Raw genomic sequence first — 27569 nt, forward strand, 5'->3', positions numbered from 1 at the left:
TGAATGAGAACGAAGACACAACATACCAGAATCTCTGGGACACATTTAAAGCAGTATGCAGAGGGAAATTTATAGCACTAAATGCCCACAAGAGAAAGCTGGAAAGATCTAAAATTGACATCACAATAAAAAGAACTAGAGAAACAAGAGCAAACACATTCAAAAGCTAGCAGAAGGCAAGAAATAAGTAAGATCAGAGCAGAACTGAAAGAGATAGAGACACAAAAAACCCTTCAAAATATCAATGAATCCAGGAGCTGGTTTTTTGAAAAGATCAACAAAATTGATAGACCTCTAGCAAGACTAATAAAGAAGAAAAGAGAGAAGAATATTCAAATAGACACAATAAAAAATGATAAAGGGGATATCACCACGACCCCTCAGAAATACAAACTCCCATCAGAGAATACTATAAACACCTCTATGCAAATAAACTAGAAAACCTAGAAGAAATGGACACATACACTCTCCCAAGACTAAACCAGGAAGAAGTTGAATCCCTGAATAGACCAATAACAGGCTCTGAAATTGAAGTGATAATTAATAGCTACCAACCAAAAAAAGTCCAGGACCAGATGGATTCACAGCCAAATTCTACCAGAGGTACAAGGAGGAGCTGGTACCATTCCTTCTGAAACTATTCCAATCAACAGAAAAGGAGGGAATCCTCCCTAACTCATTTTATGAGGCCAACATCATCCTGATACCAAAGCCTGGCAGAGACACAATAAAAAAAGAGAATTTTAGACCAATATCCCTGATGAACATCGATGCTAAAATTCTCAGTAAAATACTGGCAAACCAAATCCAGCAGCACGTCAAAAAGCTTATCCACCGTGATCAAGTGGGCTTCATCCCTGGGATGCAAGGCTGGTTCAACATATGCAAATCAATAAACGTAATCCATCAAATAAACAGAAACAAAGACAAAAACCACATGATTATCTCAATAGATGCAGAAAAGGCCTTTGACAAAATTCAACAGCCCTTCATGCTAAAAACTCTCAATTAATTTGGTATTGATGGAACATATCTCAAAATAATAAGAACTATTTATGACAAACCCACAGCCAATATCATACTGAATGGGCAAAAACTGGAAACATTCCCTTTGAAAACTGGCACAGATAGGGATGCACTTTCTCACCACTCCTTTTCAACATACTGTTGGAAGTTCTGACCAGGGCAATCAGGCAGGAGAAAAAAATAAAGGCTATTCATTAGGAAAAGAGGAAGTCAAAGTCTCCCTGTTTGCAGATGACATGATTGTATATTTAGAAAACCCCATCGTCTCAGCCCAAAGTCTCCTCAAGCTGATAAGCAACTTCAGCAAAGTCTCAGGATCCAAAATCAATGTGCAAATATCACAAGAATTCCTATACACCAGTAACAGACAAACAGAGAGCCAAATCATGAGTGAACTCCCATTCACAATTGCTTCAAAGAGAATAAAATATCCAGGATTCCAACTTATAAGGGATGTGAAGGACCTCTTCAAGGAGAACTACAAACCACTGCTCAGTGAAATAAAAGAGGACACAAACAAATGGAAGAACATTCCATGCTCATGGATAGGAAGAATCAATATCATGAAAATGGCCATACTGCCCAAGGTAATTTACAGATTCAACATCATCCCCATCAACCTACCAATGACTTTCTTCACAGAATTGGAAAAAACTGCTTTAAAGTTCATATGGAACCAAAAAAGAGCCCGCATTGCCAAGACAATCCTAAGCCAAAGGAACGAAGCTGGAGGCATCATGCTACCTGACTTCAAACTATACTATAAGGCTACAGTAACCAAAACAGCGTGGTACTTGTACCAAAACAGATATATAGACCAATGGAACAGAACAGAGCCCTCAGAAATAATACCACACATCTACAACCATCTGATCTTTGGCAAACTTGACAAAAACAAGAAATGGAGAAAGGATTCCCTATTTAATGAATGGTGCTAGGAAATCTGACTAGCCATATGTAGAAAGGTGAAACTGGATCCCTTCCTTCCACCTTATACAAAAATCAATTCAAGATGGATTAAAAATTTAAATGTTAGACCTAAAACCATAAAAACTCTAGAAGAAAATCTAGGCAATACCATTCAGGATATAGGCATAGGCAAGGACTTCATTTCTAAAACACCAAAAGCAATGGCAACAAAAGCCAAAATTCACAAATGGGATCTAATTAAACTAAAGAGCTTCTGCACAGCAGAAAAAAACTGCCATCAGAGTGAACAGGCAACCTACAGAATGGAAGAAAATTTTTGCAATCTACTCATCTGACAAAGGGCTAATATCCAAAATCTACAAAGAACTTAAACACATTTACAAGAAAAAAATCAAACAACCCCATCAAAAAGTGGGCAAAGGATATGAACAGACATTTCTCAAAAGAAGACATTTATGCAGCCATCAGACACATGAAAAAATGCTCATCATCACTGGCCATCAGAGAAATGGAAATCAAAACCACAATGAGATAGCATCTCACACCAGTTAGAATGCCAATCATTAAAAAGTCAGGAAACAACAGGTGCTGGAGAGAATGTGGAGAAATAGGAACACTTTTACACTGTTGGTGGGATTGTAAACTAGTTCAACCATTGTGGAAAACAGTGTGGCGAATCCTCAAGGATCTAGAACTAGAAATACCATTTGACCCAGCCATCCCATTACTGAGAATATACCCAAAGGATTATAAATCATGCTTCTATAAAGACACATGCACACATATGTTTATTGTGGCACTATTCACAATAGCAAAGACTTGGAACCAACCCAAATGTCCATCAATGATAGACTGGATTAAGCAAATGTGGCACATATACACCATGGAATACTATGCAGCCATAAAAAAGGATGAGTTCATGTCCTTTGTAGGGACATGGATGAAGCTGGAAACCATCATTCTGCGCAAACTATCGCAAGGACAGAAAACCAAACACTACATGTTCTCACTCATAGGTGGGAATTGAACAATGAGAACACTTGGACACAGGATGAGGAACATCATACACTGGGGCTTGTCGTGGGGTGGGAGAAGGAGGGAGGGATAGCATTAGGAGATATACCTAATGTAAATGACGAGTTAATGGGTGCAGTACACCAACATGGCACATATATACATATGTAACAAACCTGCACATTGTGCACATATGCCCTAGAACTTAAAGTGTAATAATAAAAAATAAAATTGTATATGGCATTAAAGATTAGAGGAAAATTAATCTTCCAAGAAGGGTAACAAAAACATATTTCCTTGTAACATTTTAAAACCAGGCAAGGCAGAACATTACAAAATCAGTGTTAGATGATTATCTGGCATGTTCAGGGATCTGGGACGTGAACCTGAAGATACTTATTTCAGCCTTCCCCAAGTTTTACTGCTTAAGAAAAAGATGAAGAACAGTATCTCTTAAAATATTTTTCAACATGAAAGTTTGCCTCTTACAGTAGAGCTAGGGTATATAAAACCATTTTCTCATCGCATGGGGGTGCATTTCTGATAATCGTCAATAATATGTGCTTAGACAACACATTTACTGGATTAGGTATGTCATTTTAGTCTACAATTTAAAAAATACACCCTGTGAAAAATCCTATCAGAGATCTGTCCTTGTTTAAACCCGCAATGAATTACCGTATCCCAATAGCTAGGCTTTTCTTAGTCAAATTAAGGCAGGTTCTATAAATCAAGGCAATCAAGCAGTAACATCAAGGTCTTCCATTGCTTTAAACACTCTAAATGGCCTGGATTTGTGTGTGTGTGTGTGTGTGTGTGTGTGTGAATGCAGTCCCCCACCACCACAAATTATGCATTCGAGTTTCCCACATTTGGGGAAATCGCAGGGGTCAGCACATCTGGAGTGCAATAGCTAAGCCTCGACCTGGGAAAACCACTTTCGTGATCATGGAATTTCCCCTGCCAGGTAAGTATAGGCCAGGTTTTGGCAGTTGCAACTAACTAGAATAAATTTTGTTTATTAACTTATAAATAAATTGATGTAAATATTAGAATGATTATCTCAAAGAACTTGTTAGGGTGCAATTCTCAGAATGTCGGGATAAAAATGGTTATTCGATTATTGTAATTGTGAATGATTATTTTTCACTGTAAGATGTTACTGTCATCAGCCAAGTTCTAGCAGCAGGAAATTACTGTTTGTGGTTTGCACTGTCCAAGGTCTGCGATGATGGTTGATTCAGCCGAACGGGGTGATTGTACTTTCTACCCTTTAGACTTTGTAGCTACTGAATACAATGTAAAATGCTGGCAAAAAACTCAGTGTATTTGATAGAATTTAAAAAACAGTTAAAGAAGTGAGCACTGCTAATAAAATTCTGAAACATCAAAAAATTTGAATTAAAATAATTTTTACATTATTTCAAACATCAATACTCAAGAGGGAACAAAGTTACTCTATAAAGATTTTAGTTTATGAAAGCTGAAATAATCTTTTACGAAATCTTAGGGTTGTCAGCAGAATTACTTAAGCAACTAAGAAAGGCGACACTGTCTCTGGATCTCCACAAAAGCCTGAAAACCATAAAGTAGTTGCTTATGAATTTGAGAATCTCTTTTCTTAGTTAAAACTTATTGAACTCTACCACTTGCAAAAATCTTAAATCCAAAGACCTACTCTCTTCAATACCTGTGATTCTTCCGCTTCTCTCAAGTTGTGTCTTCTCTCAACATGCCATTTTTCCTCATGGCCTCGACGTATTCCTTTTCTCTTAGTTCAATTGTCCCTTCTTGGTTCTACTTTTCCCCTCTACTTCTTGTGCTTCTACCATCCTTACCCAAGCAGTTAATTCCCTGCCATAACTGAAAGCAGTCACTGCCCATGTCTAATTTTAGTTCAAAAATGGCCTGGGTTTTGTGTGGAACATTGCTTCACTGTGCAGACTGGTGCTGCATAACAGTTATGGTTTTCATTCTAAGCTGGGCCCTCAGTACTTTTGCGTGTCACTTCTATTTGCTCTTAGTAATGACCTTTCTTATTCTTTATTGAGGCATTGTGGCAGAATAGAAAAGCATGGACATTGTTGACAGACCTTGATTCAAACCCCAGCTTCAGCACTTAATATCTGCATGCTATTTAGCAAGTTATTAACTGATTTAATTCTGTTTCCATATATGTAAAATAGGAATAATAATTCTTATCTTGTAGGATTTTCTGTAAGGACTTAATATAAGAAAGGTGATTTGGTAAATAGGTCAATGTTAATGGTTCAATGTTAATGGTCGTTCTTATGCAGCTTGGTCTGGTCTCTAAAAGTTTACTAAGTTTCTTAAATTTTCCACCATATCTCCAAATGCCTAATTATCAACAGACAAGATTGTCTTTTATTTTTATATCAAGAATACAAGTTATCAAGTGAGTACATTCTCAACTTCTCATCCCCTCCACTTCTATACATACCTATGATGTTACTCATTAGTCCCTTCTCTCCTATTTTAGAGTAACACATATTTCATTTTCTTTTCAAAGACCCCAGAGACAGTATAACACACTGACTGAGAGAACAGTTTTTGGTGCCCAGTTGCCTGGGACTTATTCTTCCCTCTACCACTTGGGCCAGTTGGCCAACCTACCTCCCTGCATCTCAATTTCTCTATATCTAAAATGGACACAATGAATACATGTACCTCATATGGTTCTGAAACAGATTGAATTAAATGGAACATTGAAAACACAAAGAGCCTGATACACATATACACTTCTGTTAGCTATTTGCAGTTATTACTACTATGAGCTATTATCACTTTCTGTCTAATCAGGGTGTCAGTTCACAAATTCTTGCCTCTGTCCTGAGTCTTTAGTCACTTCTCCACTGACTCCTTCTTAGCCTACTTAAGCATTTGTTAATGGAAACTTTCCCTCACCTGGCTTTTTTTGCACTTTTGCCGTATTTCCTTTCACAGCTAAATGTTATGAAAGAGTAGGCTCATTCCAATACTCTGGTTGTACTAATTTAACTATTCCTCATTCTTCAACTCAATACAATATGACTTCTATTCACACTGCTCTACTGAAACTACTTTCATTCAGGTCCACTATGATCTCCTAATGGTGAAACCCAGTGGCCTATTTCCAGGTAGCATCCCATGTATGGGATGATATTTGACACTATTGCCCATTTAGAACTTCTTGAGATCTTCTATTTAGTGTCTATGATAGTGTTTATTTTTCATTTCATCTGGACATCACTCTTAAGTTTTTTCTGAATCTCCTTTTGTACATACTTTAAATCAAGACAAACATTTGATGACGCAAATTTCTTCCACACCATATTCTGGCAAAATATAGCTTCGAGTGTCTACTGCATATGTCTTCTTCTCTATACACTATAATGTCTGCATCTCTTGATATTATGAAGAAATTGTTTTACACAGATGGACTTGCCTTAATCTAGGTCACATCCATTTTCAATAAACTTTATTCTTCCAACTTATTTTACAGCAGGCATCTAATAATTGGTCTTTAATCTTCTACTCGCTTAAGCCCATGCTCCACTCTATGTCTGGATTTTTTTTCTCTTGTAACCTCAATCTAATATTGTCTGTTTTCTATGTGAAAACATCAGATTACATTATATTTATTATAGCACAAAGCCCACGTGTCTTCTTATATTAATTAGGTCCTATTTAAATTGTTTGAGAAACCCTTACTCATACCCTAAAACTCCGTTTCAATTTTATATTGTCTGTTAAAATTACCTTAATTTCCCAAGATAATGAGCTGTTAGGTTATTTGCTCTCAGATTTTTTTGTTTTTTACTCTTCTCTTATATCTTTTACAGACTTATGTAATTTATTTATTTACATATCTGTCTCTTCACTAAGCCATCCTTTTAGGATTCTGGTAATCTATCATCTCTAAAATACAACATATATGTGGATATATTTTTCTAAATAACTATTTTCTATAAAAGTAGATAGTGTTTTGGGATGTAGGGGATTTTAATTCTATTTTGCATTTGTTTATTTCCTATTTAATTTTTTTCTGTATTAAATGAGATATTTTATGTAACTTAAAAATATTCTGTGACACAAAATATTTTTGCCATTTTCTACAATACTATAAATCAACTCTCAAAACACTAAAGTGAAATACTCGTACAAAGAACTGTCAGGAAATGACTAGATTTATAAGATTTAATGTATTTACTATCTTCTCAAAATTTTTTCAGCCTATAAACATGTTGTGTGGATTTAATCTGATTCACTGTGTAGATAACACTGATTCTAGTGATGTGATTTACTCTTGAGATGTTTTATTTCCATAGTAGCTACTGAAAAAACTCACCATTTTCAAAGATCTAGTAGTCATATACATTATACACACACACACACATATATATACATCTATAATTAAATTTTCATTAAATTATAAAATCTTAAGTTTGCATATAAAATATTAAAACTGAATCAAGGCAAATCAAGATCAACAATAGAAATCCTGTTGAATTCTCATAAAAGAAACCATAGGTTTAAAAATACGATTTTAAAAAGGTCATTTTACACAGTTGGTGAAGTCAAGGCAAAACTAATTTATGACTCATGGCAAATTCTGAAGAACTCCAAACTGTATATGCATACCTAAACTGTAAGCCAAAAGCATTTAAAACTTTTCTGACATTGGCAAGGGAGGAGGGCAGTAGATTCCAGAAATTTAAACACTCGTGAGACATTATTATTTTCATCATTAAGTTTCTCTCATTATTTTTCTCTACTCCTATGTTTCCTAAGTGGATACATACTAATACATTAAACATTTCACTTCATTTGGATTAAGAGCTGCATGCTCATTGAAAGGTCTTTATCAATGACTGAAATTTATATTTCCAAGTTATTGTTCCAGTAAGGATATTGGAGTTTTCCACTAGTATTTTAAATATTTGAACTATGAAGACTTTAAAAAATTTATGTTGCTATCAGGGAATTACTCTATCAATAGCAAAGTGTAATAACATATCATTTGGTTGTATATAATAGTGAAGAATTAAAAAGAGATTGACAATGTTCACCAAATCATTCCACATTACAAGCTTTATTTGAAATGGAGATCCACATTAGTCAATATTAGTATGGTTACTGCACCATTATTAGTGTAACGAAATGGAATGTCACATCCTAAACCACGAAGGTGCTATTGCTGAATACAAATGTCCTTTGATATGGAGGTAACAGTTTATAAGCATGGTAGCATTAGTTATCAGCAAACTCTTTTGCTAGAAGTAAAAATTATTGTAACTACAAAGTTTATATCCTTTTAAAGAAAAAGTTACAATTGCATTTATTGAAAAGACATCTCTTTCAAATTAATGGTATCATCCAACACAATCTTTAACCAAAAATCTTGGAATAACTCTCCTTAGATAAGAGCTATGAAATGGAATATTTTAAGGCACGAATAGAAGGGATAAATAAATACATCTGATTTTTTTTTAAGCTTTCTTCATATAGAAAGTACACAGTGCTCTTCATGGTATACAATTAATTCATGTGTTAGCACAGTTAATAGAAAGAGCTTTGCAGTTAAGCCTGTGTTCAAATTCCTGTTTTGTCATTGAGATGTGGTGCAAAGCAGGTTTTCTTGCTTTTAGGACCATGGTTGGCAATTATAAGACACTTCATAAAAAGTAAGAATTATCAATAAAAATTCAAACAACTAATTGTTAGTCAACTTACTTTTACATTGCAATTTAAAAAGGAAATTAAAGAGTTAACAACTGAAGTACATTTTTTTCTCCCAAACTTTTTCTGTACTAATAACATAAAGCTATGATGGCCTGAAAACAATATTTAGTGACACGTGGAATGTTCCATTCAAAATATTCAACACAGGTAAAATGTTTGTTAGAATCACACATGTGTATGTTAAGGTAAGAAAGGGAAATGCCACAGTTAAGATGCTTAACTCTAGAGTAAAGGCTATTGAGACTGTAAAGTATAAAAAAAGTTTCAAAATAGGGATTGGCCATTTGGCAAAATGAATTCAAAGTCTAATTTTTTAATAAACTAGCTTTGTGAACCTGAACTACTCGGAGTGTCTGTGCTTCACTTCTCTATTTCTCTAATAAGAGGAGTAGATTAGATCAAGAGGACTTAATCTATTTTTTTGGCAGAAAAAAAGTTATTTTTTATTTTTCTGGAGGTTGAGTTGGTGATAATCATCTTGGATACTGAACAGTAAGAAGACAGAGAAATCCACCGATAATAAAATTCCAAGTCTCTCAAAATGGAGCCGATATCAGATTTTGACAAATGCATCCTTTTTACCTTGGAAATGAATGTGGGTTAGCAGAAAAATTCTATGTTAGGATAACAAGCAAAACGGTGGATCAATTTCTACTGCAAGCTCAATGGCTGAGGACCATTAGACACAATGAAGACCAACATTAAAATAAAGCTTATAAATTTCATGATCACCAAAATAATTACCATCAGAATTTATTTTAATATTTAAAATGCTTTTATTGAATGTTATAATTGTATATTAAAATAAAACATAGCACCTTTATGGAAAGTATATCTAAAGTATTTTTTAGAAAATTAGATTATACAATTAAAAACTGATGAACATGTACTGTAATTATCTTAATTGTCTTTTAATATCAAATTTTACTTAGTATTTTATTAGTATAAAATAGTATTTAGTGAAATATAATTTTGAGTAAAACTGAATTTATTAAATTAATTAGTAGTTAACAGACTTTATAACATATATTTTGGGAATCTTTAATACTCTTTATTGATGGTAAATATGAATCTCACTGCACATAAAACATTTTCCTATTTTATTTTGCTTATACTTATTATTTTCTTCCAAATTTATAAAAAATTTGAGTGCTAGGTACCATTATATCCATTTTATTTTATTAGTATTATTTATAAAATTACAGATGGGGAGGGTCTCACTATGTTGCCCAGGATGGTCTTGAACTCTTGAACTGAAGTGATCCTCTTGTCTCAACCTCCCAGCATGTAGCTGGGGCTACAAGCACACCACCCCTGCACGTGGCTTAAATCCATTTTATAGTGAGGAAACCAGGGCTCAGAAAAAGTAATTGTTCAAGATAAATTATTTAGTAAGAGGCAGAGGCGGGATTCTTATACAGGTCTCTCTGACTCCAAAATCTGTGCTTTTAATTATCATGGGACTTCAGCCCTTACTTATGGAATTATTCTACAAATATTTATTGAGTACCTATAATGTTTGGAATAACTTTCTAGGCAGTGGGTCTACAGGAGTGAACAAAATACACCAAAAAACATTGCCCTCCTGGAGTTTGCAAGTGGGGTGTGAAAGAAATGAAACTAAATAAATAAAATATACAGTATTTTAGATTTTGATGGGTGCCAAACAGAAACAAGAAAAAGGGGATAGATGGTGTGAAGAGGAAGGATTGCAGTTATATAGAGTGTATTCAGGGAAGACCACTCTGAGAAGATAATACACTTTTTAAACCTGAAGGAGCTGAAGGAAACATGCCATGAGATAGGTGGTAATGATTCAAGGAGAGGACAAAGCATGTGCGAGGTTGTGAGGTGGGAGAATGCCTGGCAAGTACAAAGCACATTAAGAAGGACAGTATAACTAGAACAGAGTAAATAAGTGGGACTGTAGAAGATGAGGTGAGAAAGGCAAAGGTAGCCAGATTGCATAGGACCTTGTAGCCATTGCGCTTAAATTACCTTTTTGTCTGAGTGAAATGAGGGGCCACAGGAGAATCTTGGGAATAGTGTCATGATCTGACCTAAATTTTATCAATATTGAGACAGGGTTAAAGGGGAGAAAGAATTGACACAGAAACTACTGAGGAGGTTATTGACAATAATTAAGAGGCCTTGGGATACTAAGTATGGAGGAGGTAGTGCGAAGTCATTGGGTTTTGGATGTATTTTGAAGGAAGAGTTAATGGGATTCTCTGTAGATTCAATGTGAGTTAAGAGAAAAAATGTTGTAAAGGATGGCAAGATATTTTGTAAACAACTGAAAGGATGGAATTGCCCTTATTTGAGATGGGTAAGAGGAGGTTTGAAGGGAGGTTAAAGATGAGGAGTTTAGCTTTGGATATAAAAAACCGACATGCCTTTTATACATCCAAGTGGAGATATGATGTGTAATTGGGCCTGGGGTTTAGAGGAGAGGTTCAGAATACAATGGGAGACATCAGTGCATAGAAAAGACTGAATGAAAGTAAATGAGTGAGGATATAAAAGAGATAAAAGAATTAAACCATTGGTTATTTCAACATTCAGAAGTTGTTGGGAAGATAACGAGGAAACATCAAGGGAAAATATCGTGTGGCTGTAAAGGGAGATCACCCAGGATTGTGGTAAGCTGAAGTCAAAGAATATGTCTACAGGTGGAAGGCATGATCAACTAGGAGTCAAGTAATACAAGAACTGAAAACTGGCCATTGGGTTTACCAGTATGAAGGTCATTGGCAACCTCAAAAAGAATGGTGTCAGTGATGTGGTAGAAGAAAAACTCCAGAGAGTGGCTTCAAGAGAGAATTTGAAGAGACGATATTTTGAGGAGTTTTACTTCTAAAGAAAATAAGGTATATGGAATGTTTTGAGGTACTAAGAGGAATATTTTTATATGGAAAAAATCAACATTTGTATGTATTGATGAAAAACCCAAAAGAGGTAGAAAAATTGATAATGTAGGACAGAAAAATGAGAATTGTTGAATCAATATTCTTGTACTGGAGAGAATAGATGAGATTAGAATGCAAGTGGAGAGGTAGGCCTTTGCTGGGAACAAAGGATACACAGTTCATGCATTTTAAACAGAGGGAAGACAGAGCAGGTGGGACAAGATCCAAGTATATGAGAAATGTGGTGGTTTGTGGATGTTTTCTTCTGATGTTCTCAATCATTGGCTAAAAGTGAATATTTTTATATGATGCTATATTGAATTACAGTTGTGTACCACATAATTGATAGTGACAGGAAACAGACAAATTCCTAGGCACACAGGGAAGGGTCTCCTGTGAAACCTGGCCTTCAAGCCAAGGACAGTCTAAAGCCTGAAAACCAAATTGCCAGTCGGATAGGAATCCATACAGGTGAGAACTTCTATCCCGTGCTACACTCTTTCAACTGGTTCCTTCTGAATGATCCCTTTTAACCAGCGAATGGTGCTTTTTCCAAGACCACTCATGGACCAATTAGCACTCACTCCCCTATTCTGTCCCCATAAAAACCCAGGACTCTGACTCACAGATGGCTACCCGCTTTAGCGTCCCCTCTCCATGCTGAGAGCTTACTTTCCGTTGCTCAATACAATTCTACTCTGCCTTACTTACTCTCCAGTGTTTGTGTACTTTATTCATCTTGGTTACAGGACAAGAACCCGGAACTCGACGAACTGTGAAAGAACTGTAGCACTCCTGCTTGCCGAGCTGTGGGTGGCAGGAGTGAATGAGCTCTAACACTCCCTCCCACTTGCGAGACTGAGAGAAAAAAGCCACTTGAGGCAGTCCAATGATGGGCCAATTTATAGGATGGTGGTCCCATAAGACAATAATGGAGCTGAAAAGTTCCTATTGCCTAGGGATGCTGTAGTGTAAAGAATTTCATTCCTCGCGTGTTTGTGGTGATGCTGGTGTAGAGAAAGCTACTGTGCTGCCAGTCATATAGCACAAAACAATTATGTGTAGTACATAATACTTGATACTAATAATTATGTTACTGGTTTATGTTTACTGTGCTACACATATTATTGTTATTTTAGAGTTTTTTAACATATATATATGAGCAATGAACTGTAATTCAATGTAGCATCATATAAAAATATTCACTTTTAGCCAATGATTGAGAACATCAGAAGAAAACATCCACAAACCACCACATTTCCCATATACTTGGATCTTGTCCCACCTACTCTATCTTCCCTCTGTTTAAAATGCATGAACTGTGTATCCTTTGTTCCCAGCAAAGACCTACCTCTCCACTTGCATTCTAATCTCATCTATTCTCTTCAGTTCAAGAATATATGAGCAATGCAGTGCACTATAACATCCCTAGGCAATAGGTATTTTTCAGCTCTATTATAATCTTATGGGACCACCATCCTATTTATGTATGGAATAACAACTCCATGCCTGTTATTGCCCCTGAAGATTTTCCAATGGGACAAGATGTGGAGGCAGAAGACAATAATATGGATGCTGCTGACCCTATGTAGACCTAGGCTAATGTGTATGTATGTGTCTTAGTTTTTAACAAAAAAAGTTTTAAAAGTTATACATATATACATGCACACACATATATGTGTGTGTGTGTGTGTGTGTGTGTGTATGCATGTATATCAAAAGTATTTTCTTGCGGTATTGGCTGGCCTGTAATCCCAGCACTTTGGGAGGCTGAGATGGGCGAATCCAGAGGGTCAGGAGATGCGAGACCACCCACAGCTGGCGCCGTGAAACCCGTCTCTACTAAAATACAAAAACTAGCGGGTGGTGGCGGGCACCTGTAGTCCGCTACTCCCGGGAAGGCTGAGGCAGGAGAATGGGGCGTAAACCAGGGCCCGAGCTTTCACAGTGAGCACAGAGATCGAACCACTGCCTCAGCCAGGCTGAGGCAGAGCCATCTCAAAAGAGTGTTTTCTTTTTATTGCTCTCTTTGGCTTTCCTCAGAGTCGTATATAAAGAAAATATTTTTACTCTCCAGCACTTTGGGAGGCGAGGCAAGGCAGATCCGCAGTCAGGGAGATCAGACCATCCCTGGCTAACATTGTGGCTCTGTCTCCACCTAAAAATAAAACAGCCGGGTGGTGGCATATAGTCTAGCCCCTTTCCGGAGGCTAAGGAGGCAGGGAGACGGTGTGACAGGAGGCGGGGTTTGCAGTGACTGGTGCTCACTGCACTCTAGCCTGGGTGACTGGGCAAGACTCAGTCTCAAAAAACAAACAAACAAACAAACAAACAAACTTTTGTCCAGCTATACAATATGTTTGTTTTAACCTAAGTGTTATTACAAGAGGCAAAAAGCTACCAAAAATGTTTGAAGTAAAAAAGTTACAGTAAGCTAAATTTGTTATTGAAGAAAGAAAATTTAAAAAATAAACCTAGTGTAGCCTAAGTGTACAGTGTTTGCAAAGTCTATAGTAGTATACAGCAGCATTCTAGGCCTTTAAATTCACTCACCACTCACTCACTGACTCACCCAAAGCAACTTCCAGTCCTGTAAGCTCCATTCATGACAAGTGGCCTATACAGGTGTACCATGTTTTATTTTTATACCGTACTTTTACTCTATCTTTTCTATGTAGATATGTTTAGAGACACAAATCCTTGCTATTGTATTATAATTGCCTGCAGTATTCAGTACAGTAACATGCTATACAGGTTTGTAGCCTAGAAGCCATAGGCTGTACCATGTAGCCTAGGTGTGTAGTAGGATCTACCCTCTAGCTTTGTGTCAGTATACTGTATTTTGCATGATGATGAAATCAAATCACCTAATGATGCCTTTCTCAGAACACACCTTCATTGTGAAGTGTCACACAACTGTACATGATATCCAAATTAGGTAGGCAAACCTTAAGTATCTGAAATTAGAAACTTGCTCAATTTAACATTTTAAATTAAGAATTCAAATATGCATAAACTGTGAACACAAGCTTTTGGTAACTGTAGCCAGATCACATCATGGCTGTTAAATGATTGCATTTTCGTTGTTATAATAAAAGTTTATGTTTATTCATGGAAAGAGCTACTGTTCTACTCTAGATCTTTTTTCTTCAGAAACAAAGAGATGGTAATCATCACTATCAACCTTGTCTTTGAAAAACAGACGGCAATAAATATTATATTTTTTATGTGAGGTTAAAAGTACCATAGGATGAATGAGTACTTTCTATTTTGTGATAAAGTGACTTTTTTCAGTGACATGGGTCAGTAGGAGAAATAATACAATGTATATTAAATATGCATTAAAATCCTGGATTTCAACCATCTGATAATATTTCTTGTCAAACTCTTCTAGTAGCTCCTATTGCTTTCAGAAATGTTTAAATAAAATCTTAACAAAAATAAAGAAAATGAGCTTTTTCCTTTCTCTATGCTTCGTGCCAGAAGACAAAGGTTTATATTTTACCTTCCTGTTAGCAGGTACCTAAAGAATTTAAGATGTGGGCTTTATCCAAGAGAAGCACTCCCAAAAGTTGCTTAAAAAAAAAAGAAATATAAAAATACAGTACATTTACGCTGCATTTAGAATGTTCTGTGGCTTAAAAGGATGTTTGGAGTGGGATTTAGTGTAATAGGTTTGGCAACAAAATCAGTGCAGTTCATGCAAGTGATGACTTGATGCAGACCCAGCTGACTAACACGTACCATGTGTTTGCTTTGGCAGAGAATTTGGAAAAATAATTTAGAGAGAGGAATTATATTATTCAACAGATTTCATTTTTGTTGTTTTGTGGTATTAAAAAAATTTGAATCAGACTCATAAAGTTAGAATTCACAAAGATCTTCCCATTGTTTGGAACTGTGTTGGAAACTTTCATTAATAAAACAAGATAGAAGAGGATAATTTCACTTATTTCATGTGTCTCTTAATTACTGATTTCTCATAAATAGATTTATGATTAGTCACTTCTCAATTGATACCATGTTTATAAATTTACTTCGTCTAAAAGCAATATTATAAAATGTCCTTTTTCAACATTTCTAATATAATCATGGCATATAAAATCTTCTATTTAAACTTCGATGGCCAACAACATGTCTGCCACTTGTGGCAATGATTACATATGCTATTCTAAGGCTTTGTTGCTTATATGTTAATTCATAGATTTGATTTTTTCTTCAGATATGATATTAAAGCTTTTTGCCTATAAATTGATTATTTGAATATTGCCACAAGGTTTGAAAGGACTTTCTTGGCATATTAAAATATTTGAATTATCACTGTTTACAGAAACCCAGACACGTTAATGACATGATTGACCCAAGGCTGGAAATAGATCTGATTCCATTTTATGGGATTGAAAATTACTTTATATGCTATTCTGACCGTTATAAATAAGACAGTTAGGTTGAATATACTAAATCGGCTGCAGGAACTAGACCCACTATTTTCTACTACAGATTAGCTTGTCTTTCTATGCCATGTTAGTAAGCTGTGAAATTCAGGAGATAATGGGATATTTTCCTCAATGAAAACTAAAATGTTTTTGAAGCTGGAGGGGATTTAATACGACATATATAAATGTGTTATGCTATTACACAGGAGAGTGCTGCATACTGATGAAATACCCAACTGATATTTTAAAGTAAGTGTAACAATTATTTGAAGAGAACCCTTTTTTGATGATTTTGGACAAGTTAACTACTGTAAGTCTCAGTTACATGTGTATAAAAATGAGGATACTGATACCTAACTAATTTCCAAAGATAAATAAGACTAACATTAATTACATGCTATGTATTTTGCTTGGTACATGGGCTCCTTCTTTTCCCCTCACTAGACTGCAATCTTGATTGTAGGATTTTGAGATTTATTTTAAATAATTGATCCATATTATGTCTTTAATTATAAATGTTCAAAGGACTGAACTCTCCACTGTACTTATTATTAGTGGAACATATATTGATTTTATTTTCTAGTGAGTGCTAGGAAGAGCTATAACGTGAATCTCATCAGTTTTCTTTCTATTTGCTATTTGACCTTTAGGATATTGTTGGGTGTTGACAATCCTTAAGATAGAGAAAATAAGTAATAGCTAGTGACTGCCTAGACATGCAGGGTGTTGAGTGTGAGATGAAGATGGTGATGCAATCACCCCTACGTAAGACATTGGTCAGGGTTCAATGGAAAGGTTAAGTGCAGTTGTCAGCATATTCTCATAGGTGTTGAGAGAATATTCAGGAGAAAAGAAACCACAACTGCCAGACAAAGGAGGGGGGGGGTATTAGGTTGATATAAAAGTAATTGCAGTTTTGGCCATTAAAAGTATGGCCAAATGACATTTCTTTAAATGGCCAAAACTGCAATTACATTTGCACCAACCTAATACATTATATCTAATCCATATAACCTTCTGAGATTGGATATATTATTTATCTTTTATTCATAAGAAAACAGACTGTCCAAGAAAGAGTTAAGCCCAAGACCATAAAGCTGGCAAGTGAAGAAGCTGGAATTCACATGAGGATGATCTGCCCTTGAAAGGCATGCTTTTTTTTTCTAGAGCTTTCTCATAGTGGTGGAAAAGGAGAGCTAACTTTGTTTTAAAGTCATAAATACATATTGCATATTCTTAAGAGACATTCATTAAATTTTTAGAATAACACAACTGTAAAGGCATTATTTTTTCCATTGTATATGGAAAGAAACTTGGACACAGAGACTCAGTAACTTTCTTACGGCCACACAGCTACTACTTTAGTAAGCAGTGATTCAAACCCAGTTCTGTCCACTTCCAAACTGGTGCTTTTGCTAATACAACATGCTGCCTGGAGGTACAGGATCAGCAAGAGTGACAGGTAGGCATTTAGGGATAAAGATTTGCGGAATGTGTTTGAAATGTATACAGAGGAAGGGAGTGTAGAATCAGGACAAGGATCCAAGATTGAGCTTTTGCCATGTGGGAGGCAAAAGGCACGGACTTGACTTACGTTCCATCTTCTCTCACTTCTCTAGACACCTACTGCCTTGCAGAACTACTTTCTCTTCCCTAAAATTTCCATGCTATTCCAAATGTCTGTACCTCTGAGCATGTATTTTCCTCTGTCTAGAATATTCATTTGCTCTTCTTTTCCTGGAAAACATCTCTTTAACCTTGAAAATGCAGTTCAAATTTTATTTCTTTTGTAAATCTTTCCCTAATCCAACAAATGTTGAATTGAATGCTCTTTTTACTTTGAGAGCCTTTAATTTAATATTGCCTCAGATATTGCTTCAGAAGCATGACTATGACTCTCGAAGAATAAAATGGGCCTGCTGAGAGTCCATAGCCCTGTAGTTTTTCAAGACTTATATCTAAGTGCGAATTTGGTAATATTGCAAAATTATTCTAAACGTATAAGCTCTTTAGATCTTATGACAAGAAAGAATTGAAAACAGTACGCGCGCACACACACACACACACACACACAACTTGTTACCTTGAAAATATTTTAAAAAATCTATCCAGGAATCATTCAAACCTTCCTCCCATCCCCTGTTTTCTTCCTTTTCACACACAGGCACATACACCCACAGGAGCTATTACCAACTGGGAACCTTACAAATGGTTTTCAGAGGTCCTCACTCCTGTCCCCATACTACATGGTCACTACCCTCCATATACCTACTTAATGTCTTTTACTGTGCTTTGTACATACTAAGCACTATAATGAAAAGTTGAAACTCAGAGGAATTAACACAAGTATATGGATTAAGGAGAAATATGATCAAGGTTAGAATAAACTAGTTATGTGTAGGGTGTGGGCCTTTGCTGGGAAACAGTGGTTCTCTCAGGTAGGTTTTGAGTCCAACATCCTGTTTCCAACACATATTTATCAACACCCTCACAGCTATCTTTTATTAAAAAAACTACTATTGTATTACATGTGTCCTTGTGGCTGTAAAATTTTGATTCAGCAGTAAAGTTAGATTTATTGACTGGGAGAGCAAGGACTGTTGATGTTTTTCTCTGCTTCATGCCAATTCTATAGTGTGTCATAGAATGGAACAGTAGATACTGTTTTTCAAATACCATTATTTTTTCCATTCACTCATCCATTGAGAATCATGAATTTTACAAGTAGATTTATTACTAGTACAAAATATAGTGATAAATTCAGTAACAGTTGTTTTATCTTCTTGTCCATTCATTGAACTTTCCATATGTACAATTGGGGTGATTGAAAAAAGAAGCAAGATTTACTAGGGTCAGCAAAGCAAAACACGAAATGTAGAGTTAGCAGTTAACTGGTAAATCTAGAATATTCTGGCAAAAATAAAAGACTTGTTTAGCTGTGTTCATTGTCTGTACTCTTAGATAATTGCCGGCCCTTTGCTTTACTTCAGGCTTTATTGATCAAAGGAAAAAGTGCAGCAGAGATCTATGGTTTGATTCAATTATTGAAAATAGAAACATTGGTCTTTGAAGTATAACGTGGGTCATGGTCTCAAAGTTTTGTGGGCTGCTGCTGATGCCGAGAATTAAAGACTATTGCTTTTGTAATTCTTGGTCAGTCATCAACAGTTGGCTTGAGCACCGAAGTACTAAAAAATAGGCTCATTAAGTAATAAATATCTCCAAGTTGGATGAACAAAACAGTTTCAAAATGTGTATTTGGTCTGGCATTTCTGCATTATTCATTAAACTGAAAAATGTGGACTTTTATCTCTAAGTTCTGCTCACTTACTTGCAGCTACTTTAGGAAATAGTTTTACTTCTCTTTACTTCCACAGTGAGAACTGCAAGATCATTGTTGGTACAACTTAGCCACTGCTTAACAGAAGCAACATGTTTACATTACTTTCCATATTTTTTTAACATCAGCATTTACTATCCTTTAAGAAGTCCTTAACGGTTTTCTTTCTTAAGGATTTCTTTTTTTCTTTTCTGGAAGAGTAAGTTGTGGACTCAATTAGGTTAATAACTTCTTACCCATGAGGCCATAATGAATTTATTCTACACTCAATAGCCTTTGGAGAACATTACTTAGTATTTAAAGAGGGAAAAATCAGGATATAAGAAACCTTTTTTGGAAAGCTACATTTCCCAGATTCCTGCTGCTTAAAAAAACCATTTGGATACTTTTAAATAAACTTTCCTGTATTAAATTGAGGCCCCCTACTTGAAACTACCTACTCTTTTAGGAATGAAAGGGACTGAAAATTCTACTCTGGCTGAATAAAGAAATTTTAATAACCTGTCTAGGAGTTGAATTTAAGCATACTAGCTTGTCACTATATTGCCAAAACAAATGCAAATTCATTGCCTGGTATTGGAACCAACTTAGTAAGGTAACACTTCGTTTTTTGAGCATCATCGGGGGAATGAATTATTCTGCTTAAGTGAATTTTCTGTATAAATGCTTCAGAGTTATCTTTTAACACAGAAATCAGGCATGCTGGGCTCTTGCTGAAAACCTTTTGTGACTTCCCATTGTCTAAAGAATAATGCATTGCTTCATATCCTTTCAATTCCCCTATCAATTACGACCTATTTTAATCTGTTCACTATTCTCTGGGCCTATCTTGCTGCTTTAATTCTTTGAGTCTCAGATGCTATTCTGTGTGGCCACCAATGCCACACTTTACTTTCTCTGCTTAATGAACTCTTAGTCATCGTCAAAGTTACTCTCAAAGTTACCTTTTCTAATATGTTATTTGGCTCCATATCATTTACTTACTCTTTTCTTTGTGTTTTCATGGATCTAATTTATGTTTTCAATATATAAATCACTGTGTATTATGATTTTTATCTCTATATTAGTGTCCTTGAAAAAATTGGGAGTTAATAGTCTTCGGGAAACATACACTTGTTCTCTCAAACTCACTACTTACAAAAATCTTAGTGTCTTTTAGAGACTCACATAGTGACTGTGTGTTAGGTACTATGCAGTATTATATTTGTTATATAATATATAACAAAACATATGATATCGTATTTGTTTACTGTGGTTGCTGAAATAAATTGCCCAAAATGGGGTGGCTTAAAACATTGGAAATTCATTCTCTCACAGTTCAGTAGCCAGAAATCTGAAACCAAAATGCCATTGGGGCCACACGCCCTTCAGAAACTCTAGGAGAGCGTCTGTTTCATGCCTCTTCTAACTTCTGGTGCTGCCATCCATCTTTGACATTCCTTGGTTTGTAGCCACACCGCTACCGTCTCTGCCACCATCTTTACATCACTGCCTTCTATGTGTGTCTCTCTCAAAACTCTATCCACCTTTCTCTTATAAGAATATATATAATTGCATTTAAGGCCTACCTTTATGATCCAGCATAAGCTCCCCTTTTCAATATCCTAACTGAATCACTTGTTTTTGGCCACATAAACTAATATTCACAGGTTCCAGGCATCAGTAAATGGGAATATCCTTGGGAGCCATTATCGGTCAATCACAGAGACTTAACACAGTTTTGAAACTAAATTACCCATTTAAATATTAAAACTTTCAAAATATTAGACCATATTTAAAGAAAGCATAACTAAAATGTATATCATACATTTGCTTCCTTAATCAGAGCACAGTGTTTATATTATAATTGTATAATTTGTGATACCAGTGTTTTCTGATCTTCAACATTAAACTGTACTTTCAGTTGTGGATTAGTTTTAGGCTCCCAGAGCATTTAGGAAAGCTATTTTTCTCCAACAGAGTATGTATTAGTGTGAAAAATAGAAATGGAAACAGAACTCTACCAATAACATTTTATGCTAAAGAATTATTAAAACCTTTCAATTTTCTATATAAAAGTTAACATTTTGTGAACTTTCTATCTTTATTCCCCTGAGAACCTGGTAAAAGTGATACATCAATTGTATTTTTGACAATACTGGTTATGATAAAGATGATGACCCTTGACTGGCAAATTGCTTCTAGACTTAGAAGAATAAATAAATGATATTAAGAATAAATGCGCTATAAATAACTGATGAAATATGACAACAATAGACACTGAGGACTACTAGAGAGGGCAAGGGTTGAAAAGCCGCCTCTTGGGTACTATGTATACTCAGTACTTGGGTGATGGGATCATTTGTACCCCAAACTTCACCATCACACAGTATACCTGAATATCAAACCTGCACATATACCTCCAGAATCAAAAATAAAAGGTAAAAACAAAATAAAACAAAATTAACTATAGTTTATTTACATATTCATCATTGTTTTAAAAAATTTCCTATTTGATTGCCGCAAAATAAAATCTTTCTTGTCCATGTACCTAGCATATCTATGAGCAAATAAAGGTGGACTTCTAGATGCACACACACACACACACACACACACACACTGATAGGGATGTCATAGCAGGATTGTCAGGCAGTTCTAAGGCTCTAGCTGAGGTTGGAGATGATAATTCATGGTAGGTCCAAGCTATATGGTCATGAATTGGGGTTGCAAGAGGAGAGCAGCAGGAAGAGAGGCAATTAATTGTGCAAAAGTTGTGAAGACAGCACAAAGTAGTTAAGTAATGAGAGTAAAAAAGGAAAAGTCCAGGAAAAAGGCAATGACAAAGAATTAAAAGAGATAAAAGATATACACTGGAATTGAATGGCCTGAAATATTCCAATTCTGAGGTCAATCACTTTGGTTTAGGGTACTCAGAGGTAATTGGCTTGGTTTCAGCAAGGAAGATGAGAAACATCACAAGGTGGTAAAGGACATGGCCTCAACTGGGAGTGGGTGGTGAGGATTTGACACTGTAGTCACTGTCGTCAGGGTAAGAAGGTGTTTTTCTTTGTAAATTATGTCACCTTCAAATCTGTTTCTTTTAATCTATTTAGAGACTGAAATTGGATTTAAAAATTTGCTAAAGTCAGAGGACTTCTTTTCAGTAAAATTCTTTTAAAAATAATACTTCCAGGCCAGGTAAGGTGGCTCACGCCTGTAATTCCAGCACTTTGAGAGGCCAAGGCAAGTGGATTATGAGGTCAAGAGATCAAGGCCATCCTGGCCAACATGGTGAAACCCCATCTCTACTAAAAATACAAAAAAAAATTAGCTGGGCGTGGTGGCAGGCGCCTGTAATTCTGGCTACTCAGGAGGCTGAGGCAAGAGAATCACTTGAACCTGGGAGGCAGAGGTTGCAGTGAGCTGAGATCGTGCCACTGCACTCCAGCCTGGTGACAGAGCAAGACTCTGTCTCAAAAAAAGAAAAAAAAAAGAAAAGTGCTTCTGTCTAGTGCTGGGTTTTTTTTTGTTATGTTTTGTTTTTTGTTTTCCATGATTCAACAATATTGACTAGATGGAATGTTTTCACAAAAAGATTTTAGAAGGTAAAAATCTAGTTTCCTTTATATGTGCTGCATAATTTTGCCCTTCTGTATTTAGAATAAAGCTTTTTCTTTTATTAAATTGGTGGGTAAATCTGTTTAATTTTTTTTTTAATGTTAAATGTTAATGATTGCCTGCTCATGGCGAAGTTCTAGTGTGTTAAAGTAAGAAGTCAAGAATTCATTAATTTTATAGCTAAAATCTAACTATCCATGTTTTATAAACAATCTAACCTTGAGTCTAAGATTTTGCTGCTTATCTGCTACTTTTCTAATCTTTTCATCTAGGAAAAGTCAAGCCCAGGAATCACATATCTGTGACTCTGTTGTAACGTTCTAACTCAGAGACTCATGACACATATCCCCCCCTTGATGTGTTTACATTCTTATAGTTTGGAAGAGGAGTCATTACCTCCAGGTCACACATTTCTAGCTCTTTGAGATTTGACGGTTTAAAACATTTGGTTTAGACTTAAGGATCTTTCCACACTTGCTGAGAAATTCTCTTTCCCACAGATTGTTAAAAATATTTTTCTTCGACCTGAGCTAATTTCCCCAGATAATCTTATTACATTCTTAGCACCACAAATTCATAATTTCAATTGTGCTAAATGGAAAGCTGTGACATATTAGCATTTTCCGTAGGTCGACTTACTTTTGTCTCCTGGGTTTCTAACATTGACTTTCTCACTTTAGATATGTTATGAATAAATACTAAATTCAATATTGAGATTTAAAAATACTTTTTAACCTGCCAAAATTTTTCAAGAAACAGTCTTGAAAACAAAGATCACATTTATTTTAGGAATTATAGAACTCTTATTTTATAGTAATTAAAGTGAACCTAAATAAGTCATTAAAACTTATCTTTTCTTTGCTCTTATACATTTAAGAGATATAGAAGAAACTGTAACAGTAGACCTTGAAATATCTTATAAAAATAATTCTCCATATATAACAAATTTTAAAATGAACATTTTACATTGATGATTATTAAAGCTGGTAGTATAAAAAGCTTTTTAATTTGACTAAAAATTTGGAAACGAACTATAACTTTTTGATTTTTTAAATAGTATATTAGTGAATTTAATTCAAATGCCACTTTTTCTAAGGCAGCAAATCATGACTGAGAAAATGGAACAGATTTCTTCTTATTTTTTATATTCCTTTCATATGTGTTTTCTATGTAAGCAGTATTATTAAGCGTAAGAAAGTTAAAGTTATTTGAGTCAAAAATTATCTCTCTTCACTCCCTTTATCAATTCTATGAGATTAAAATGAAAATTATTCTTTATTCCACACAAAGTTTGATGATAAGCGGTTATTGGTCTTGGCCCCTCAGCCCTGGAAATAGTTCATCACTCTCAAAACTTTAAATTAGAGAAAAAGCATACCGTGACTCCTAAGGAGACAAAAACCATGTCCCTTAGCTTATTCTCAGTTATTTTTAGAAAGGTATTGGAGATACATATGTATACCTTCCTTTTAATAAGTGATATTGTCAGCCTTAAGTGTAACTTTTATTATGGAAATGACTGCAATATGTTACAGCAGATATTACCTTTTACAATAAATGATTGCAGGACTTGCATATAACAGACTCTAAGATGGCTCACCAGAGTAAAAATTATGCAAAAAGATGAAAATCTTCCTAATGATACAGTGCGTTTAAACAGCATTCCTAAGACCCTACAAAAATTTAGGTACCTAGTAATTAGAGAGTTAACAAGAAAAAAGTAATACTTTGGATTTAATCCGGTTTAGGTCTCATTTAACTGAGTTCTTTAATAATGTTTTGTTTTAAATAGCTCGGAGGGAACATTTTCTCTGCAAATTCTAATTCTTTGGCTCTCCTTTCAGGTAGGCTTTGCTATTGAGCTAGCTTTACATTTCACTTCTAATCTCTGGGCAAAGATTGCAGCTCTTCAGCATGTAAAGAAAGGCGCAAGTTTGTTTTTTTGCTGTTGACATTTCATTTGGTTATTTCCTGTCTCTTTGGAAAAAAATGACCTCCTCACTTTGTTCTTTATCTCTTTTTCCTGTCAATTTCTGCTTCCCCCAATTTTTATTCCCTGGAACTGTTGATGTCTTTCATCAGCACATTCCTCCAAGCTTTCAAGTTAATTCTAACCTGAACAAGGAGCATATTAACAGCTTCTAAATCAAAGCCTGGAATTATTCTTGCTATTAAAATCTGAGTATCTGGTACTGCAAGCTAAACTGCACAACGTTTGCCCCAAAGGAAGACATTATCTTTATTATCCTGGTCAGAAAACAGATCAGCCCCTGCCCAGGAATAAGACCCTAACTTCCTGAATACTCAATAAATTGAATGGAGCTTGGCCTTACGGATTGTTTTAATTCATACAACTGGTTTTCTGCTTGGATTTTCCTGTCTAGGATGGATTTCTGCCCCAAACATACTCTATTTGACTGAAGCCCTTGTATCTCACCAAGTTTTGCTTATGTCCTTCGTCAAGGTGCTAGTCGCATCTCTACCTTGTGTCCCTTTGTGTATTGGCTAATTACATAGACCCCCAACCTCAGTGACCTGAATTTGAATGAGATTTAGATATCAATGTATGCAAACATGCATCAAGAACAACTCGATCACATCTGCGTGGGGCTTTGTCAGACTGTCTAGTAGATGTCACAGAGATCTGCTTTACTGAGATGTTTCCTTAGATAATGTTGTTGTGGGACAATTCTCCATGACATTTCTGTATGACTAAGAAGGGTTTGGTTCCAGACTAGCTTTTCAAGAACGTTTGGATATCAAACTGTCTTAACCTGCTTGAAAAAATAGAGATAAAGTATACCTGTGGTAGAGGCCAGATTTGTTTACTGACCAGGATAATAATTAAAAAAGGGCAAAGGAGAACCATGTTAGCTAGCATCACTCCTTATAAAATTGGGAGTTTCCTAAGCTGAGGGTTCATAAACTGTGACAAACCCACTATCTGCCCAGCATTTGCCTGGGCCCCTCTACATTGCCTCATGGAACTTGGCAGGACAAGGGGGGACTGATCCAAACATGAAACTCTTGCTGCTTGCTGTGCTATGTGTTAAAAAACTCTTTGTTTCTGACCCAGGAGTCTTATGTCTTTTGCTAGTATGTATGAAACTGTGGTGGGCTACAATCCCATCCTCTTCAGAGTTCTTCAAACTATATTACCACATTTTTGTGAAGTGGAAAGAATGCAGACATTACAGTAACTTGAACCAGAATTCCAACTCAGTACTTTGTGATCTCAGAAATTAATAACCCCATCCCAGTTTTCTCATTGATAATACAGCTTAACATTGTTGTTGAGGATTAGAAAATCTGTGTATGTAAACTGGCTTTGCATATTTCCTGAATTATAGTGATCAGGGCTGAAACCGCAACATCTGGTCCTCAAAACCATGCTCCTTTTTGTTTGTACTATATATATCTGATAAGGAATATAAATCATTCTATTATAAAGATATATGCATGCATATGTTTATTGCTGCACTATTCACAATAGCAAAGATGTGGAATCCACCTAAATACTCATCAGTGATAGACTGGATTAAAAATGTTGTATGTATATACCATGGAATACTATGCAGTCATAAAAAAATGCGATCATATCATTTGCAGGGACATGGATGGAGCTGGAGGCCATTATCCTCAGCAAACTAACAAAGGAACAGAAAATCAAATACTGCATGTTTTCACTTATAAAGTGGGAGCTAAATGATGAGAACACATAGACACATGGAGTGGAACAACACACACTGGGGCATTTCAGAGGGTGGAGGGTGAGAGGAGAGACAGGCTCAGGAAAAATAACTAATGGGTATTAAACTTAAGACCTGGGTGATGAAATAATCTGTACATCAAACCCCCATGACCCAAGTTTACCTATGTTACAAACCTATACTTGTACCCCTGAACTTAAAAGTTAAAAAAATGAAATATTCTTCAATATATACACTAACCTTCTTTTTTCTTATTACATTAATTTCAGATGCAGTAACTATTATAATGACACTTCAATGTTTCTAGTTAATTTTTCACTAGACGGCTTTGGAGAATGGAGGTATTTATATTAATATGGGAGTATAGTTGAACTGACAATCTTGCCTCCTGGACAAAATGGCATTTTACATAAATTATGCATTTCTCCTCAAAATTTAAGAAATTCTACTTCTTTAAAAACTTCATCTCTGGCTGGGTGCGGTGGTTCACGCCTGTAATCCCAGCACTTTGGGAGGCCGAGGCAGGCGGATCATGAGGTCAGGAGATCAAGACCATTCTGGCTAACGCAGTGAAACGCCGTCTCTACTAAAATACAAAAAATTAGTCGGGCGTGGTGGCCGGGTCCTGTAGTCCCAGCTACTTGGGAGGCTGAGGCCAGAGAATGGCAAGAACCCAGGAGGCGGAGCTTGCAATGAGCCGAGGTCGCCCTGCGGCATTCCAGCCTGGGCAACCAAGAATCCGTCTCAAAAAAATAAATAAAGTAATTAATTAATTAATTAAAATTTTTAAAAAACTTCATATCTTTTTTATTTTTGCATTATAATAGATATACAAATAGATTCTGCATTTAACTTTCACTGGCTA

At 35.6% G+C, this 27569-nt stretch overlaps 1 non-coding gene across 1 annotated transcript; it reads right to left on the minus strand.

Moving 5' to 3' along the window:
• Positions 1–3781: 3781 nt before the first annotated feature.
• LOC116275618 lies at positions 3782–3945 on the minus strand. Its single transcript, XR_004184721.1, has one exon. It is a non-coding gene; the product is annotated as a U1 spliceosomal RNA (small nuclear RNA).
• Positions 3946–27569: the final 23624 nt, after the last annotated feature.

Source organism: Papio anubis, chromosome 6 (assembly GCF_008728515.1).
Source record: "Papio anubis isolate 15944 chromosome 6, Panubis1.0, whole genome shotgun sequence".
NCBI lineage: Eukaryota > Metazoa > Chordata > Mammalia > Primates > Cercopithecidae > Papio > Papio anubis.